Genomic DNA, 20,833 nt, shown 5'->3' with positions numbered 1-20,833 from the left:
ATGTGTAGACGAGGGTAGAAGGGCGGACATCATTTGAGATATATTCCCGATAATTTCTTACACCATTTAAGTAGGGTTATATATCCTTTATGTTGTCTATTTATCTCAAACAGGTTGGGCGGTCGGATCATACATGTTAGGTACAGTGGGTTCAAATACTGGTCGAGTCATACAGGTTATGAGTCGGGTTATTAGGGGCAAAGTGTGGGTCAACAATTAGTATCTAAGGCCTTTTATAGATCGGAAAAATATTTTTTAAAAACTAAAGTATATTTAATATCAATATTTTAATCATATTCAACGGTTAGTTTTTTAATTATTTTTTCAAATATATTATATAATAAATATTTTGATAAAAATTATTTTAATTTATCTTTGTCTCAACGGGTCGACGTGTTCGTGTCAGGTTTCACACTTTCATTAAATTAACGGGTCCCATTTCGGGTTCCAGATCGAACGGGTTACTGCTCAAGATTTTCGAGTTTTAACCCTGGGAAAAATGGATGAGATCGGGTCGGGTCGAAATTTGACAGGTCTATATTTTAGTCATGTCTTAAACTCATAACTTATCATTTACTTAAAATAATATGGATACGAATTGTACAAATAACCAACTCTAATTTGTTGTGTTTTACATTTATATAATATTGACTTTCGGATGACTTTAAGTTTATTAACAATATACGGAGTATTAGCTTAAAGATAATCATCTAACCACGGGGTATAAAACAGTCCGTGAATTTCACGGGTTTAAAACTAGTTTAGTCTGAATAATGAAGTGGGTTAGGCGGGAATGTGTTAAACCTGGTGTTGCCACGTGTAATAGCTGATGTCAGCTGGTTTCTGTATTATATTTTTATATAGATATAGATAGATAGATTATTGCTAATTTCATTATGAACATGCGTATCTAATTCTTCTCTTACTAGGATTAGGGGAGCCATGGTAGTAAAACAATGATGCTATAATTAGACTAGACGGTTTACATGTGAGAATTGATTCATAGCAATTTAATTGTAATCGTTTAGTTGAGTGCACGCTTCTAAACTAGTTAATCTCGTTAAATTCAGACCTAGATCGAAAGATTGGAATGAATAGACCTGTTATGGACAATAGACTACACTAATGAGCTTGAAAGCTAAGTTAGTAGTATTTTAGGGCGGATAGCGGACCGGAAGGACCTTTCCTTTACCTTCTCACATTAGACCGACTGATCTCATTATGACCGAATTGGCTAATTATCATGGTGAACCGACATCCTAGCCTTTCTCTCTATTTTTGATCACATCTTATTTCATCCTTGTTAATTTTATTGTTGTCTTTCTCTCTGCCTTATTCTCAGTTTAGTTGTAACACCCCCATTTATTCAGGAGCCTTTAACTAGACATTCCCAAATAAATAGGACTGTTACCATCTCGGTTTCCCGAGGTAGTAGATAACAAAGTCCAACTCACCAAAGTACTTTAAATAAAACTTTAATGATTACATATTTATTACAAATTAACCAACTAAACTTAATATAAAATAAATACAACTCGCAGCGGAAAATAAATAAGTGATAAAATCTTCTATGTGGTCTAGACTTCTAGGTAGATTGGCCAAGTCCTCACGCATCCCATAGCTCCCAAGTCAGCTAATCTTTAGTACCTGTCAAATCTGCTCCCCATTATGGTTCATCACAGGTGTTCACGAATACACGGTCAACCACGAGGTTGAGTAGGATAAAAAACATTAAAACAACCAATCTCTCACAATTGTCAATATTCCAATCTCAACTGCTCACGTGTCATATAACGACATCAACCATCCACGTTATCCACCAGAGACTAAGCCTGGGGCCTTCCAATTATTCACACACGTTATCCACCAGAGACTAAGCCTGGGGCAGTCCAATCACCACTCACGTTATCCACCAGAGACTAAGCCTGGGGCAGTCCAATTCTCATAAACCATTCCACAATATAATCGTATAAAATATACAAAACTCCAACAATTAACAAAGTTAATCACTCAGTTAGCTTAATTAAATAAGCAATCATACACCAATCATCCTTTCAATGCATTCACGTATTAAACACGCAAACCAGATATAGTTGAGTAGATTATCCTACCTCGAAAGCAAGCACTCCAATTACGCAATCCAAGCAAAGCAAATCAATCAAATAACTCTTCAACAACCCGTCACCTAACAAATATAATAATAATAATAATTCAATTATAAATTATATTCATTATTTTAATCAATTATAATTTAATTATATTAATTATGTTATCGTGTAAATTATTATGTAAAATCCGTCTTAATTATCGGTCAAAACCCATATCAAGCTATACAAACTAAACCAATGTTCAACCCGTGTTAAATAATTAAACTAATTATAAAACAATTATACGATAAATACGGAGTTATTATATTTAAATCCCGACTTCTCAAAACTCGTGTCCACACCCGACTAACAATTTAAACTCGGGTCCCTCACCCAAATATTATAATACAATAATGTGTATGATCACCCTACTCACGTGTAAACCAAAATTCCATACACGACAATTCAACCCGCATCCCTCTAACACCCATACAATCACACGACGCAACCACCTGATACCCACCATGAGCACGGCAGCCACCAACATGGCCACGGTTCCCGTCCTAAAACCGTGTTCATATCCTTCCCCTGTTTCCCCTGTTTTCGCGAAATCCGACCACCGCCGCTAAAAACCACCACGCACAGCCACCACGACACATCTCCCATGGTCGACTACATCACCCCGTCACAACCCCACCAAGCCCAGGTCAAGGCTCATCTAATTAAGGGTCTAATTCGGGTTTCCAATTCGACAGCTATAACCATCACCACCCGCGTAAACCACCCTTAATTTCCACCCTAGGTCGGTTGTCGGTGGTCACGGCATGGTCCATTGAGGTCACGGTGGTCCATTATACCTATGGTCAAAGTCGTGGTCCATAGGGTTCCGTGTAAGGCGGCGTACGGTGGTCATTAACCACAATGTTACAAGTCGTTTAACGTATATACAATTAATTTAAGACGGTTTTTAATTCTTACCTTAACACGATTATGCAAGACGATTTCTCCCTCTTTCTTTTAGATCTCTTCCTTCTTTTTATGAATTATTTTCAGATTTCTTTATATATATATATAGTCTAGGTTTAGATGTATAGAATACTAATTAGGAAACTTATTACCTAATTACTTTAATTATTAGAAAATACAATTAATAATATAATTAGTAATATTAGTAATATTAGTAATATTTGTATTATTACCTAATTACTTTCCGACTCACTTATTATTCCATGATATTATATATTATTCCATGATATTATATATTATTCCATCATATACCTGCTTATAAATTATGAGCTTATTATAATTAGTTATTTAAAATGCGTAAATTATTAATATAAATAATTATCAAATTACGGGTATTACAGTCTTCCCTCCTTAAAACGAACTTCGTCCCGAAGTTCACTAAAAAAAATGATACAAAAGTCTCAAGAACCATCAACACACCTGACTGCCATTTTAACTCATTATCATTGCAACACAATTAAATTACTTAACCATTATCAAACTATATCATATTTATCAAAATGTATCGCAAATAAACTTAAAACACGAAATGTATCACAAAATTAACTCAAAACAAGAGGTGTCACATTCTACCCCCCTAAAAATAAACTTCGTCCCGAAGTTTCGGAACTACTACTACTTTATTAAAACTACTAACAACTTAATACTTATATAAATGACAAGAGTCTAATCCTCTCAAATAAATACTAGTTACCCTTCTCCTCATTCCCTTGTACTGTACTAGCTGTTCCAAATGTCTTTCCACCATTACTCTGATCACGTCCATTGCCTTGCTTATTGTTGTAGCTCCTCTGGGTACCCCATTGCCCTGCATTTCTATTGCTCCCTGTACTCTGTAGCGGAGTTTGATAGTTCCTTTGGTTTTGACTCTCATAACCCCTATTTCCATTGCCACCTCCTTGCTTGCCCAAATTTACTCTACAATCTATGATCTTATGGCCCAATTTACCACACCTAAAACAACTACCAACAAAATCTCTACTAGCCACCGACCGACCATCACTCCCACGGCTCACTCCTCCCATCGGTGCACTATTAGCAAAGTAAGAGTGGTATTGGTTAAAATTTTGTTTCTTACTCCCAACATTCTCACTAGAAGACTCAACCTTTCTTTTCTCACTCTTTCCCTTCTTCTCCTCCTTCTCCCTCCTCTCTTCCTTTAACATATCTGCAATCCTCTCCGCATGCCCAGCTCGTTGATAAACATCATCCATGGTACTTAGTTGACCAGTTGCAAGCCTCTTCTTAATAGTGGTTGTTAATCCTTTTTCAAATCTAAGTGCCAACATCTCATCACTAAAATTCAAATCAGCTACATATTCTGACAATTCCATAAACCTGTTATAATAAGTCTCTCTTGTCATCTCCTCGATCATCTTGAAAAGAATCAAATTCAGCTCTCATCTTACTCCTAATATGTTCTGGTACAAATACAGCTCTCATATTCTCCTTGAAACCCTTCCAAGTGATAAAAGGTTCATCACTCTCCCTCCAAGCTTCCCTTAAGACTTCCTTACTACGATTCCACCACAAACCCGCTTTTCCCCTCAAATAGTAAGCAGCTTGATCTACTTGCATCTCCGCAGGACATCCTAGCAACTCAAAAAGGTTATCAAACTCCCTATGCCAATCTCCTAGTAAGGATGGTTCACCTAATCCGTCATACTTCGTCGGGTTGTGCCTTGCAATACTAGCACTCATTTTTTTGGATCCTGAATCGACCCCTTAGCCTTCAATGCCGCAGTCAAAGCCTCATTCATAGCTATCAAACGGTCAATCTCCTCTTGGGACATGGTAGAGGGTGTAGGTGTAGATCTCTTTGGAGGCATGGTTCTATAAAAGTAAAACAAGACAACATAAGTTCCTACCCGAATAAAGATAGCTTAACATTTTAAATATTCTACACTTACAAAGATAAGGTGTGGTCAATTCTATCCTTTTTATAACCCTTTATTAGATCTTCCCATGATCACTCCTACCCCTCAACTATCATAGGTTAAGGACTTATAAGACATTTATATTAATCTTTTGGAAAGACTCTCGTTTTCGGGAATCAAAGTCAAGCTGTAACTTTCAAAATTCACCATTAATTAACTATTACATTCCACGTTGAGTTTTTTATATTTTCCAGAGAACATAAAGAATTTTTAAAGCATAAGAAAAAGAATTAAGTACAAATCTCGAATAATTAATTTATAAAGATTTTTGCAATTCAGTGGGTCGAAACAAAAACTCATCAGCAAAAGTCAAAGTTTTAGGTCAACTTGTAAAAATCACTATTAATTGTCAAAAATTCACCTTGAAACGTGGCTTATCAATTTGAAAAGATATTTGAGTCTTTTAAACAATGGAGTTGGAATTAGGTAAAAATGTTAAGTACAAATTAAATGAGAAATTTTACAAAATCGTTTGTCGAAAACTTAACTGTACAGGAACATTCTGACCACTGTCCACTAAATTATTTATTTCTCCCAAAACGTAAAAATTTTAAACACGAGACCAACGGAATTGGTAAGCTAACTCATTGGGTTATCACTCATAAAAATTCCAACCATGTATGATGAACGGAGGTCAAATGGCAACTAAATCAAATAGAGGTAAAATCTGACGGAATAAAGTTCAGCTCTAGGTTCCTTTCTTCTAGGTCACAAACCCTTATTAACACCCTTCTACTCCTATATCAACACAACTTGGTCGATAAACTTTCACACACGACTAGTATATACTCTAAAGCATTCATATCACAAGCTTAATCATTTCATAATATATTTTAAATAACATGGCTTTGGGATTCACACCACCGCATATCACTAGACATGATTCTACTATCACACAAAGTTCAACCATATAATCAATTTATAATTACTTTCATGCTCATGATCAAAACAGTTCAACATCAACTCCTCATTTCATCCACTCCACATCCCTTAAAATCAAGGTTACGTCCCGTAAACTCAGTCATCAATGAAAACAATATTCAAACAAGGCAACCAAAACTCCTACGACAAAATAAACAATATCCATTTTAAATTACCCCACTCTGTAATATCTCTCAAGGGAACCGGTTCAAAACTGAAAGGGCCAGAAGTTTGGTGTGAGGGGGCCCCTAACTCATCCCAAGCCTTAAGTGGGCTCCTAACAATTTCTATCCGGGTTCATTTTATTAGACACATCCTATGTTCATTATTATGTTCATTGGTTAGGCCTGAGGATCGTTTTGCTCTGATACCACTTTGTAACACCCCCATTTATTCAGGAGCCTTTAACTAGACATTCCCAAATAAATAGGACTGTTACCATCTCGGTTTCCCGAGGTAGTAGATAACAAAGTCCAACTCACCAAAGTACTTTAAATAAAACTTTAATGATTACATATTTATTACAAATTAACCAACTAAACTTAATATAAAATAAATACAACTCGCAGCGGAAAATAAATAAGTGATAAAATCTTCTATGTGGTCTAGACTTCTAGGTAGATTGGCCAAGTCCTCACGCATCCCATAGCTCCCAAGTCAGCTAATCTTTAGTACCACAAATCTGCTCCCATTATGGTTCATCACAGGTGTTCACGAATACACGGTCAACCACGAGGTTGAGTAGGATAAAAAACATTAAAACAACCAATCTCTCACAATTGTCAATATTCCAATCTCAATCGCTCACGTGTCATATAACGACATCAACCATCCACGTTATCCACCAGAGACTAAGCCTGGGGCCTTCCAATTATTCACACACGTTATCCACCAGAGACTAAGCCTGGGGCAGTCCAATCACCACTCACGTTATCCACCAGAGACTAAGCCTGGGGCAGTCCAATTCTCATAAACCATTCCACAATATAATCGTATAAAATATACAAAACTCCAACAATTAACAAAGTTAATCACTCAGTTAGCTTAATTAAATAAGCAATCATACACCAATCATCCTTTCAATGCATTCACGTATTAAACACGCAAACCAGATATAGTTGAGTAGATTATCCTACCTCGAAAGCAAGCACTCCAATTACGCAATCCAAGCAAAGCAAATCAATCAAATAACTCTTCAACAACCCGTCACCTAACAAATATAATAATAATAATAATTCAATTATAAATTATATTCATTATTTTAATCAATTATAATTTAATTATATTAATTATGTTATCGTGTAAATTATTATGTAAAATCCGTCTTAATTATCGGTCAAAACCCATATCAAGCTATACAAACTAAACCAATGTTCAACCCGTGTTAAATAATTAAACTAATTATAAAACAATTATACGATAAATACGGAGTTATTATATTTAAATCCCGACTTCTCAAAACTCGTGTCCACACCCGACTAACAATTTAAACTCGGGTCCCTCACCCAAATATTATAATACAATAATGTGTATGATCACCCTACTCACGTGTAAACCAAAATTCCATACACGACAATTCAACCCGCATCCCTCTAACACCCATACAATCACACGACGCAACCACCTGATACCCACCATGAGCACGGCAGCCACCAACATGGCCACGGTTCCCGTCCTAAAACCGTGTTCATATCCTTCCCCTGTTTCCCCTGTTTTCGCGAAATCCGACCACCGCCGCTAAAAACCACCACGCACAGCCACCACGACACATCTCCCATGGTCGACTACATCACCCCGTCACAACCCCACCAAGCCCAGGTCAAGGCTCATCTAATTAAGGGTCTAATTCGGGTTTCCAATTCGACAGCTATAACCATCACCACCCGCGTAAACCACCCTTAATTTCCACCCTAGGTCGGTTGTCGGTGGTCACGGCATGGTCCATTGAGGTCACGGTGGTCCATTATACCTATGGTCAAAGTCGTGGTCCATAGGGTTCCGTGTAAGGCGGCGTACAGTGGTCATTAACTGTCAATGTTACAAGCTGTTTAACGTATATACAATTAATTTAAGACGGTTTTTAATTCTTACCTTAACACGATTATGCAAGACGATTTCTCCCTCTTTCTTTTAGATCTCTTCCTTCTTTTTATGAATTATTTTCAGATTTCTTTATATATATATATAGTCTAGGTTTAGATGTATAGAATACTAATTAGGAAACTTATTACCTAATTACTTTAATTATTAGAAAATACAATTAATAATATAATTAGTAATATTAGTAATATTAGTAATATTTGTATTATTACCTAATTACTTTCCGACTCACTTATTATTCCATGATATTATATATTATTCCATGATATTATATATTATTCCATCATATACCTGCTTATAAATTATGAGCTTATTATAATTAGTTATTTAAAATGCGTAAATTATTAATATAAATAATTATCAAATTACGGGTATTACATTAGTAGTTTAGAAAACAATTTAAACACCCCCAATTTGTTACCGTGACGGACTAGAATAACAAGTAGATATAATAGTCTTCTTGTGGAGTACGATACCCGACTTACCTCTACTATATTAGTTAGAGCCGGTTGGTTTATTTTTGATAGGGTTGCGACATCCGTGTCACAATACTCCCGTTGATTCAAAGAAGATAGATGACCCTCCGTTAACTAAGGACAACGTAACCCGAATGTCTTGATGACCCTCCGTTAACTTTGCCAATTGAACAACAAGAGCAAGACAGTCCGTATTAGCGTCAATATGGCGATAACCTAGGCAGAGAGCGTCCTGAAGAGCAAGCATCAAAGCAGTAGCTTCAGCGTGAAGAGCAGAAGTAGCCCAGAAAGAAGAATGGCCATAGTGAAAAGGGCGACCATCTCGGGAGAAGAAAACTCATCCAGCAGCAGCTTGTAAATTAGATTTCCAGGATGCATCGCATTTTAATCGAATATGATTAGAACAAGAAGACGACCCAACTAAGAAGAAGGGAAAGTGCTTCTTGATCCTCATAGAGTCAGAGAGATGGTCAGATACACATAGAAATTGTTTTTTGGAGTCAGCTAGCTTCATATTTTGCACCAAAATATTAGTATAGGCATCGGAAACCTTGGTAGTAACAGAGACAGTTAGATCCTTGGGAACTTCTTGGAAAATAAGACAATTTCTCAAACTCCAAATTCTCCATAAAGTGCTTATGAAGAGGGAAAGAGAAGTATTACTTGGATCATCCCTGAAGAAGTGAATCCAGTTAACAACCCATAGACTGATAGGAATATTAGAAGCCATCTGACACCGGATACCCAGCGGAGAAGCTGCCCAAAGCCGTGAAGAAATAGGACAATCTCGAAAAAGATAGCTTAAGGTTTCAATTTCAGGATTGAAAGAAGAACATAGGTGACAATTAGGAGACCATTGAAGATTCCGTTTAACAGCTTCCTCACCAACCGATAAAGAATTGGATAGAATTTTCCAAAGCAAAAGTTTCCACTTACTCAAAATCGGGAGAGACCATAATTTTCTTTTACAGAAAGATATGGAAAACGGGTGCATCCGAGTTTTATCTTGAGTTGATGCAGATGTCGTCCAAAGATGATGAAAAGCAATGCCATAGCCACTTTTAATTGAGTACTTACCATTGGAAGAGGGGATCCAGTAGACCACATCTGCAGAATCAGTAGTAGGGACTGACAAAGAACACACCAAAGGAACGGCAAGAGCGCCACAATTAGCATGTATAGCATCAATATTCCATGTCCCTGATGGCAGTTGTAGCTGACAGACGGTGAGAGGAGGTTTACTACTAATAACCTCATCAGGAAGGCTTAGAGCTTCTCCTCAAGATTTCCCTTGAATCCATTTATCACGCCAAACATCGAGAAAAGAGGGAAATCCAATTTGCCAAGAAAGATGAGGTTTGAGAAGCTGTAAACCCCAGTGAACCCCTCTTTCTCCCCAAGATTGATTTCCCAATTTCGATGGAACAAAGCCCATGATTTGTTTTTAAGACGCCAATTTCATGATAATATGGTTCAAAGTATTTTCCGAGCTGCCCGGTGCTACTGATTCTCAAATCAGGTACATAAAAGAGACGATCATTCTTTCAAAGTTCAAATATCAGAATCAATGTTGTCACCATATCAATACAATCTAGTCTGTATCGGGAGTGTGATGACATTCTATTGCTTCATGGATGCTATAGCCGTGACTGCCTCTTTCATGCCTTATGAGTTATGAGTCAACTCCCTCTAGCCCCTCCCTCTAGCCCTCTAGGTTCTTTCACTACATATTTGGAAGGAAACAAGGAGAGCCTGATGAAATGGTTCTCCACTTAAATATACGGAATGGTCATATAGCTCCTGACTAAAAGTCTAAAAACAAATACTCCACTTTTAATAATATCTTTCTGTTTCATCCAACCATAAAACCTAATACAAATGATAGCACTATGCCACTATGACAGACTTCTTCACCAAAAACTAGGATGGACTTCCAAAGAGTCATTCTATTGTCCAAAAGCAATGAGAACTGCCTACAAAATCTGAATATTTTACCTTTCATAATACCAGAAACCACATCAAAAGTGAAATTTTTGGACACATCGAGGTTAAAGATGGCCAGAGGTCAGGATATCCAATACCCATGTACACGAAATAAAATATGACTTTGAAGTATTACCCAATGGTCCATAACATAATTGCAAATCAGAAAAATAAATAAACCAAATTTTTTTAACAGTGGATATAAAAGTAAATATAAGAAAGTCAGACAATATTACATACCATGATTCCGCATGACCAGGCACATCGATTTCTGGCATAACATGGATGCCTGCGGCAAGTAATAGGAGTTATCTAAGGCTAAGCCCCAACAATGCTAAAAGCATTCAGTTTACTCAGGAACAAGGAAAATGGCTGGCAGCATTTTATTAGCAGATCTAGTGTTTTCTGATTGACACTATCACTAACACCAATCTGATGTCTAGACATTTGAATTTTACTGTAACACATAAGTTTATTTAGTAAATAGTTTGTCAATGAATGGCAAAGCCAAGAACACTAAAGCTGCAACACAGCAATAAAAAGAAATTGCAGTCTATGTCACTGAAGGAACAAAAACTCTTACAACAAAGAGCCACTTCTCACCACTCATTACCAAGACCACCCATCATCAACTTCTACCACATAATCGAAAGTAAAGAATCTCCTCCCAAGATATGAGCAACAACATCCTAAACAATTACAAAACCATTATTAATTAAAGTCCCATACCTCTGATCTTTGCATAGTTGTGTTTGAGTGATTGCAGGCACATGAAAAATAGAAGAAAGAAATCGATAAATATGGTAATCATAAAAAGATGTTGATAACAATAGTGATGTTGATAACTAAATTATGAAGAACATTACCCCACTGCCTCAAAGGCTCCCGTCTATAATGAGCTAAGAGTGGTTTGTTGTACTTGTACATAACCTTTCTTGTGTGCCCTTGATGACCCATAATGAAAATTGTGTCGAGAATTGCAAACTGACTACTACATCACAATATAAGAAGCACTAACATCTTAGAGAGTCATTTTGTTTTCGTCTATCTTACTCCAAAACCGAAGAATGATGCTTCTTTTGACTCCTTTAGATATGAAGGACATCGTGAATGAAATACAGAATAAATTTTAAAAAAAAAGCTCCATCCAACCTCTTGTGAGGAAAAACATCTGAGGTCCATGAGGTCCAGAGACCAGAGATATGAAATATGATTTCTACATAGTAACTTTATCAAATTTGCCTTTGGGATATGTTATATAAGTGCATTTAGTAGGCAAAATAAAATATTGACCAAAACAAGAAAAATAATGTACACCCTTCATTCCTGTGCTTGTTTACAATTCACAATAGAAGCTGAAATAGGAGTACCACTCATTTTAACAATAAGCCTATGTTACTCCGACACTTCACTTAACTGTCGTGTCGCATGTCGGTGTCCGACACGACACGACACTTCGACACTTCAATTTAGACCACAAAACAGGAAAATTCACCCCAAATAGCCGTGTCGGTGTGTCTGAGTAACCCAGCAATAAGCATAGTCTAATCGACGAGGTCAACAAAACTATCAATATCATCCTTGCTGAAAGCGGGCGGAGTGAAGAGCAAAAACAAAAAGATCCAGCCAATCATCTCACAAGCTTAATGTGGGGTTGCTAGGACCAAGGAGACACAATACAACAAAACCATATCAAATCAGCTAAAACCCGGTCAAGATGAGGCCATGGCCCCAATCTACAGAATTTCAATGACCTTGAGCCCAAGAAGTGACAGATGCAAGCACACAACTGGGGTATTTATGCCCCTGTATTTTTGAAGGAAAATTCCCCAATTTTATTTCTCAGAAAAGAACTTGGTACCAGATGGTGGGATTTTGTCACTCATTTTCACTGTTTCCGCGTGATTTTCTAAACCTACTGGGTATATGGAGTATGCATGTCAGTGGATGAAAAACTACACAGGCTGCATTGGTTTATGAATATTTTTGGTCAAGTTTCTGTCAGTGGTTTATAAAGGCTGATCTAAATATCTAACACTGACAGAAACTTGACTAAAAGGATTACTCAACACCTGAGAGCAGTCATAGGGAATACTAACACCCAAGACCTTGTTAGGGATATTTCCGTATCTTAGCTTTCCATATTTGATCGTACAATCTTGCTTGTATCTATATTTCCTTAATTTGTTATTTGCAATCTTATGTAATTACCTTAGTTTAGTTTTAGGGTAAATATGTTTCTTATTCTCCAATGTATTTCTAGTATATAAGGCCTCATTGTATTGCTTGAATTTATCAATAAAAACTCAATCATTCATAAACCTTACATGATATCAATCGCCCTACGATCCTAACAACACAAAACGTCCCACCCAAAACCCTAATCATGTCGAGCAATACTATCAAAAACACCCATGAACCGAGTGTCCCACTCTACCTTGTTAACCTCTCCATGGTCGACAAACTCACTCCATTGACGTTTATGCAATGGCAAGATCAAGTCGCTTCGTTCCTTGTTGGTTACGATCTTCTCAAGTACCTTGACGGCACCCACCCTTGTCCACCCGAGACCATCACCTCACCCACCGACACCGACAAAACAGCCGCCACCACCAACCCTTCCTTCCATACCTGGAAACGCCAAGACCAATTGATCAAGGGCGCCTTACTTGGCACCTTGACCCCTGAAACCCACTCCCTCGTTATGCGAGCACCCACCTCCCATGATGTATGGACCATCCTCACCAACACCTACGCCAAATCCACTCGTGGTCATATTTTATAGGTGAAAGATCGCCTCAAATCCATCTCAAAAGAGTCCACTCAATCTGTCACCGACTATATGCACTCCATAAAGTCTTGCACTGATAAACTAGCCATCCTAGGAAAACCTATGGACCACGACGATATCATTGCTGAAATCATTCGTGGCCTCGACTACGAAACCTATAAACCCATCATTGATGCCATCAACGCTCGTGATGACCCTATCTCTTTCGATGCTTTACACGAAAAACTCATTAACTTCGACCTCACTCAGAAAAACCTCACCAAACCCACCCCGTTTCCAGCCTCGGCTCATCCTGCCCAAGCTCTTCGAGCCACCACCCGCACCTACACACCAAACCACAGCCGTGCCTCCACCTCAGCCACACCACCACCACCCGTGACTGATAACTACACCCCTGCCCCATTCAAAGGCAAGTGTCAATATTGTCGAGCTATTGGCCATGTCATCTCAAGCTGTTACAAATTCAAACGTGACTATCCCAATGTCGTGTTTCCTCCTTCGAATACTTTCACTTATGCCCGTCAAACCCGCTCTCAACCTCAAGCTCACACCGCCACGACACAACAGCCCACCTCTGACCCATCTCGTCCGTGGCTTGTCGACAGTGGTGCCACTCACCACATCACCAATGACCTTGAAAACCTTGCTTTACACAACCCTTATGAAGGTAGTGATGAACTAGTGATTGGTGACGGCTCTGCTTTACCTATCTCGCGCATAGGTTCGTTTACTGCTTCCGCTAATTTCTCTTCCAAATTATTTTTTAACAATGTTTTATTTGTTCCTTCAATTTCTCGTAACATCTTGTCAGTTTCTCAATTTTGTCGCGATAATAAAGCTTATTTCGAATTCTCACAAACCTCTTTTTCTATAAAGGAAATTCAAACTCATCGGATTCTCATAAGCGGGACGTCTAACGGTGGAGTCTATGAATGGCACCCTCCAAAACCGATCGCTTACACTAGCCGGCTATCTAAAGACTATGGTTGGCATCATCGTCTTGGACATCCTTCGGCAAAAATATTACGTTATTTAATTACTAAATTTTCTATTTCAATTCCAAGTACTTTAGTCGATTTTGTAACTCTTGTCATATACACAAGAGCCACAAACTTGAATTTTCTAATTCAACATTATTATCCAAAGCTCCTTTAGATTTAATTTTCACCGACTTGTGGTCATCTCCTATTGTGTCGTATGATAATTTCAAGTATTATATTATTTTCGTTGATCATTTTACTAAGTATATCTGGCTATATCCGCTCAAGTTGAAATCCGATGCTACAACTGTTTTTATTTGTTTTCGAAAACTTGTTGAAAAATTCTTTAATCGACCAATATTATAACTTTTTTCCGATAACGGAGGTGAGTATATTAAGATGGCTCATACTCTTAATGACAATGGCATTGGTCATCTTACTACTCCACCTCACACCCCCGAATTAAATGGGTATGCTGAACGACGTCACCGTCACATAGTCGAAACCGGATTGTCCCTTCTTAACCACTCACGGCTGCCACCAACGTTTTGGCCTCACGCGTTCTCGACTGCCACTTATCTTATAAACCGCTTACCCACAGCTACGTTACAAAACTCTACCCCGTATGCTCGTCTTTTTGGCCAACAACCCAACTATGCCAAACTACGAAGTTTCGGTTGCCTATGCTATCCTTGGCTTAGACCATATATGTCTCACAAATTAGAACCACGTTCCAAACCATGCGTTTTTGTTGGTTACTCTCCGACACAAAGTGCATTCTACTGTCTTGATCCCGCCACACATAAAATCTACATATCCCGACATGTTAAGTTCGTAGAAAATCGCTTTCCTTACCCGGACCTTGTCACACCCGACACCTCTAACTCCCTGTCCTCCATTCCCACCACCTCCTGGTTTCATGAAGTTGTCAACTCATCTCCCACGACTTCCCCACCCCTGTCCTCTCCACCTATCACTCCCCCTACCTCCCCACGCACCTCAACAACTACCACCTCCTCCCCTGTTTTACCCTCCCCTGCCTCGCCTACCATACCCACTCCCCCTTCGACAAACGAACCCAGTACCATCCCAACACCCGTTACCTCACCCCACCACCCCCCACCACCACCACCTCCCCGTGTTGTCACTCGTTTAACCAACAACATTCTCAAACTCAACCCGAAATATGCCAAACTCGCCACTCTTCTCCCACCATCCCGTCTGCCCAACACGACGAAACAGGCCCTGTTGGACCCCTTGTGGCGCGCTGCCATGATTTCCGATTTGATGCCCTTCAAAACAACAAAACATGGACACTCGTTCCTCATAACCCATCCTATAATGTTATTGGGTGTAAGTGAATTTATCGTATCAAATACAAGCCCGACAACACGATTGACAAGTATAAAGCTCGCTTGGTTGCCAAAGGTTTTTTACAACGTGCTGGGGTCGACTACTCTGAGACGTTTAGTCCGGTTGTCAAACCTGCCACGGTACGTACATTGCTATCACTTGCTCTTACAAAAGGTTGGTGTTTGCGCCAACTCGATATTAATAATGCTTTTTTACAAGATAATCTCTCCGATGAAGTTTATATATCACAACCACCGGGTTTCACTAATCCCGAACACCCTACACATGTCTGTAAACTCAACAAAGCGATTTACGGACTCAAACAGGCACCACGAGCCTGGTACACGACACTTAAGCAGCACCTCTTTGGCCTTGGTTTCACGGCTTCTCTTGCTGATCCATCACTCTTTTTATACACGACACATTCACACACCTTGTATTTACTTGTCTATATCGATGACATTATTGTCACTGGCTCCGACCCACTTCATGTGTCATCCTTTATCACCTCATTAGCCACACGTTTTGCCCTCAAAGATTTGGGTACTTTGTCGTATTTCTTAGGCATAGAGGTCACCCCCAATCCCCAAGGTCTTCTTTTGACACAATCAAAATATATCCATGACTTATTGTACAATCACAATATGCTTGAGTCGAAACCGGCTAACACACCTTTAGCTGTTCACCCTCCCTTACATAACGACGGGAGTCCTGTTCTTTCAAATGTTACTGCTTATCGTGCTGCATTGGGAAGTCTTCAGTATCTTGCTTTTACTCGTCCCGATATTGCTTTCGCTGTCAACCGACTTGCCCAGTTCATGCAACGCCCAACCAATCTCCATTGGAGTGCTCTGAAACGTCTATTTCGTTATTTGAATGGTACATCTCATATTGGTCTTCAATTGTATCGTTCATCACCAACTCGCCTTCATGCTTATTGTGATGCTGACCTTGCTGGGGACCGTGACTCCTACGTATCTACCACGGGTTACATTACTTACTTGGGGCGTAATGCTATTTCTTGGGCCTCGAAAAAGCAACGGGCTATAGCTTGTTCTTCCACTGAGGCCGAATTTCGAGCGGTTGCCACTACCTCTGCTGAATTGACTTGGCTTCGCTCGCTCCTCACTGAACTTCGTGTTCCATTTGCCACTCCACCGGTTATCTATTGTGACAACCTAAGTGCTACTCATTATGCTTCTAACCCCGTGTTTCATTCACGAATGAAACATTTGGCTCTCGCTTTTCACTTCGTTCGTGACCAGGTTCAACACGGCCATCTTCGTGTTCAACACATTTCGGGTAATGATCAACTTGCTGACGCTCTCACCAAGCCGCTTCTGTCACCTCGTTTTACTTCACTGCTGTCCAAGATCAGTCTCTCTGTTGTGTCGTCCGTCTTGCGGGGACATGTTAGGAATATTTCCGTATCTTAGCTTTCCATATTTGATCGTACAATCTTGCTTGTATCTATATTTCCTTAATTTGTTATTTGCAATCTTATGTAATTACCTTAGTTTAGTTTTAGGGTAAATATGTTTCTTGTTCTCCAATGTATTTCTAGTATATAAGGCCTCATTGTATTGCTTGAATTTATCAATAAAAACTCAATCATTCATAAACCTTACAGACCTAAGTGCACCACCAGTGGCGGATTCAGCAATTTAGACTTTTCCAGAGGTCTAATACTAATTCTGATCAGTCATATGGGCAAGAAAAAAACTCATCCCTTAAAAGCCACAAAGGTAAGAACAAAAGTTCGCAAGAATTTGACTCAAATACACACATTAATTGTCTTTTGTCATATATCCTTGCCAAAGTAATCAATGATTTATACACACATTCAACCATATCTTACAAATATAAGAAGCGGCTAATTTGACTCAAACCAATTTTGAATACTTGATCTAGGCAAAACCCATGTGTACGTATTTGTTTACTACTCCTTATATCATAATGCCCATTGCTCACAACAAAATTCTCGGATAGTCGGATATAAGGATGAATATGCATTTTCATGGTTATTTTGTTATTATTTTGTTCAATGGATTACAAAGTTATGATTCATGAAATTAGTTTGAGATTATATTTTTTTTAAGATAGGATAATATTTTTGGGTTGGATGGTAATGAAGTAATGATAAAGTATAATTTGTGTATGTCTATCTAGCATTGAGACTTAGCTTGGTTCTACATGTATTTCTATTTATTAGAGTACTTTCATATCATAAATCATACGAAAATAATCAATTTGTAATAGTTTGAATCATGACCAAGATTGAATCCGAGCGTAATAAGAATATCATGAAACTGATATGCATTTTCTATGCTTTGTTAATTTGTTTGGATATTGGTTATTGTGCCAAATATGTTGTTAATACAAGTGATTACTAAGGTAGGCATAATTATTGAGATATGAGTCATATTACGGTAATGTTGGCCTTATAAATTAGCATGGTTGTTAAACGTTATTAATATATGAGATATTATAATCATGAGCCTCGTCCTATTGATTAATATAATGTCATTAATCCTGGTAGTGAATATGACATTATATACGAATTTTGATTAATGACCATTATTCCTTGAAATGAATATGGAAGCATATAATGGAATTGATTAGAGGAAATTATACCACCAGCTCGTGAAGTATGAGAACATAGATATTTTCATGAGTCTTGCCTATATATATGAGACACATGTTATGTCCTATGTTATTATGTCACATCATTTACAGAGGTGTAAATGATCCGAGCCGCTCGACAAGCCCTCGGAATCGGCTCGGTCAAAGCTTGGCTCGTGCTCGATCAAAACGAGCTCGAGCTCGAGCCGAGCTTGGCTAAATACGAGCCGAGCCCGAGCTCAGCAAGGCTCGGCTCGGAAGCTCGTTTATAATTTTATTTTGTATAATTTATATAATTTAATATTAATGTTATTTTAAATTATATGTTATCTAGCCATTTATAAGTATATTATAACACAATATTTTTTAGTATTTTATAATCTTAATTGTTTTTTAAAAATATTTATATTTAGTTATATTCAAAAAGCGAAAAAGTGAAAATAATATAAAGACAAAACGAGCTCGATTCGAACTCGAGCCGAGCTCGAACTTTTTCCGAGCCGATCTCGAGCTTCAATTTTTTAGGCTCGACGAGCTTCGAGGTGAGTCCGAGCTCGAGCTAAAAATGTCGAGCCGAGCCCGAGCTCAGTTCGGCTCGTTTACAGCCCTAATCATTTATATGGCCAGATAGAGAATGATGAATTTGAATTTATATGATATGATTATTGCTAACCAGAAGATTTGCATGAGAAATATAGTCAACTAAAAATGTGGCGCGTGATAAGTGAAATTACACAGCCAATTCTTATTAAAGATGGATATGGATTATGTGCAAACTATGAAAGTTGACATGAAATGGTTAATATGTGACAATTAAAGCCATCCGGGTTGCTATTATACACGTTTTGATAAACCTGAAGTTTATCCTAATGAAAGACAAGTGCTGAAACTCACTCGTGTGGAAATTTTATTAAAGGCAATATTTGACATTGGAGATCTAAAAACTACTCGAAGTGTAATAAAGAACTTAAATGTTCACGTATGGGTTGACACTATATTGTGTTGACTTGTAGCCACATATTGATTTTTTGAGTTGATACATGAGGGACATGGGTATTCCAGCAGGAACTGTTAACCAGGCTAGCAATCTTTTAGAGGATGGCCAGGGACAAAACAAGCACACCCTTGTGTTGCCAGGGATACCAGACACAAATCAGGCCAACAACAATCACATCAATAGCACTCAGGCAACATCAACTGTCAGTCCAGGTTCATCAGGCCACCAATGCAGCAATCAGGCTAGCCACCAGCTGCCACCTTGGCCAACTGAATCTTTGTTCAACTAATCACAAATTAATCCTAAGGAGCCAGGTCAAATTCCTAAAGCATAGCACAAAAAATCAGACTGAAAAGCTAGTTGTAGGAGAGTAAATTCAGATAAAGCAAAGTTGCTATTTTTGGCTAAACAAGGGAAAATTCTCAACAAAAGAACTCTTGGCCTATTTCAGCATTCATTAGATAGAGCCTTGAGCCACAGAAGATGCCTGAACCAAGGCCATTTAACCTTCAACAACCAGCCAAAGAAATACAACAACTGAAAGGACAACCTGTCACTATCAACCAGCAGCTCTTTTGTTCTTGTTCGGTTTGCTTTAATTTCCTTTTGTATCCGTTGTAATATATTTCCAATGTTCTTGTTTGCTTCCTTAGACTAATCATGGCCCTTATATGGAGTTATCTAGGGTTTTACTTGTACTGAAACTTCACAAGAAGGCCTATATAAGGACCATTCCCCGGTCTGTTTTACTCAGACTTTGATTAATGAAAACCTTGAGATTTCTCTCAAAAATTTGCAAATCTTATTAACTTTGCTGAGCCTTAGTTGTAAGTCAGACTTAATATCTTCTTGTGCTTGCTTAGAAGGTGATTAAGGATCTGTGGTGTTACTTAGAACAAGTCTGTGCTTGCTTGAACTGTTGTGAGTGCATTGTCTGTTTGTTGTGAGTTTGCTCTGTGCTTGCTTGAGTAAATTCATTCCAGGCTCCCTAAATTATTAAGTTTAACCTCTGTGCTTGCTTGAGGGTGAATTTGATAATTATATCCTGGTTTCTAGTCACAAAGAGAGTCATTCATTCCATCTGAGAAAACTGTCTAAGAATCAAATTGTGTTAGTCTGGTTTTCTAATCGTTAAAAATACTTAGAGTGTGTGTACAATTATGAGATTTGTTACAGTTTAAGTTTCCATTTTAACTAAATTGTCTCCAATTTTCATAATTTTTAAGTCCATTTACTGTTTTTACAAAAATCATTAAGTTTTTTGCATTCTCTGAGAATTGCTCATTGTCTGTTTCAAGGTATGTTCAAAAAGTGTCTGTCCCCAAAGCTTACACTGCAGGTATAAATTAAAAACGCAAGTTCAAGTCACTTTTGTCTTTCAGATTCGTTCACTTGGTTTAAAAGCTCAATATCTCCGAAAATATGGTTATTTTTGGTGTGATTTTTGGTCATACAGCTTATTTGGTCAAGTAATGAAGGAGATATGATCGTTTTGAGTTGAGATGTCCAACTTCTACGCGGGTGATGAACTGACTCAAGTTTACTTCCCTAAATCGAGTT

General features: G+C 38.1%; 1 long non-coding RNA gene across 2 annotated transcripts; it reads right to left on the bottom strand.

The window, feature by feature from the left end:
- Window positions 1-1,519: 1,519 nt before the first annotated feature.
- LOC141598209 (uncharacterized) lies at window positions 1,520-12,795 on the bottom strand. Of its 2 annotated transcripts, none has more exons than XR_012523327.1 (3): window positions 11,260-12,795; window positions 10,771-10,819; window positions 1,520-1,656 (listed from the first exon to the last, which is right to left on the bottom strand). It is a non-coding gene; the product is annotated as an uncharacterized LOC141598209 (long non-coding RNA). The 2 variants fall into 2 exon arrangements; XR_012523328.1 differs by lacking the exon at window positions 1,520-1,656 and adding an exon at window positions 6,970-7,181.
- Between the last annotated feature and the right edge of the window lie 8,038 nt (window positions 12,796-20,833).

This window comes from Silene latifolia, chromosome 9 (genome assembly GCF_048544455.1).
Source record: "Silene latifolia isolate original U9 population chromosome 9, ASM4854445v1, whole genome shotgun sequence".
In the NCBI taxonomy this organism is placed as follows: domain Eukaryota; kingdom Viridiplantae; phylum Streptophyta; class Magnoliopsida; order Caryophyllales; family Caryophyllaceae; genus Silene; species Silene latifolia.
The sequence above is the reverse complement of the archived record's forward strand: the minus strand, read 5'-3'. Positions and strand labels throughout refer to the sequence as shown.